Source organism: Macaca mulatta, chromosome 7, assembly GCF_049350105.2.
Source record: "Macaca mulatta isolate MMU2019108-1 chromosome 7, T2T-MMU8v2.0, whole genome shotgun sequence".
NCBI lineage: Eukaryota > Metazoa > Chordata > Mammalia > Primates > Cercopithecidae > Macaca > Macaca mulatta.
In genome coordinates, this window is record NC_133412.1 from 80,866,254 (window position 1) to 80,867,209 (window position 956).

Here is a 956-nt window from a genome sequence, read left to right on the forward strand (position 1 = left end):
CCCCAACCAGGGCCCAATGAGTTGCTTCTTAATCCTATTGGAGGGACAAAGAGTAAGCCTAGGAAGCTAATCAATAAGAAACTCGCCAGATGTGGTGCCTCAAGCTTGTAATCCCAGCACTTTGGGAGACAGGCAGGTGGATCACTTGAAGTCAGGGGTTTGAGACCAGCCTGGGCAACATGGCAAAACCCTTTCTTTCTTTCTTTTTTTTTTTTTTTTTTTTGAGGCTGAGTCTGGTTCTCTTGCCCAGGCTGGAGTGCAGTGGCCGGATCTCAGCTCACTGCAAACTCCGCCTTCCGGGTTCACGCCATTCTCCTTCCTCAGCCTCCCGAGTATCTGGGACTACAGGCGCCCGCCACCTTGCCCGGCTAGTTTTTTGTATTTTTTAGTAGAGACGGGGTTTCACTGTGTTAGCCAGGATGGTCTCGATCTCCTGACCTCGTGATCTGCCCGTCTCGGCCTCCCAAAGTGCTGGGATTACAGGCTTGAGCCACCGCGCCCGGCCAAAACCCTTTCTTTATTAAAAACACCAAAAAAAAAAAAAAAAAAAAAAAAAATGAGCAGAGTGTGGTGGTGTGCATTTGTAATCCCAGCTACTCGGGAGGCAGAGGCTGCAGTGATCCAAGAGCGCAGCCTCCCGAAGTGTCGCCTGGGCGACAGAGCCAGATCCTATCTCAAAAAATATTAAACTATCCTAATAAATCTTTTAGGGTACAGACTCCCATATGCTGGGCCTTCAACACTTTTGTCTTTATATTGGAGGTCGTCTGTGGCCTCTGCGGAGAGGGCGCTTGGGGGGGGTTGGGATAGGTGGCCAGCTGAGCCTGGTTGAAGGACGGTTTGGGCCGCGCCCACCACCCTAGCCTGTTTCAAGGAGGGGTAAGCCCAGCGTGAGGCTCATTGGCTCGACAGGGGCACGTGATGGGTTCTGAGCCAATCCGTGGAAGGTAAAAGCT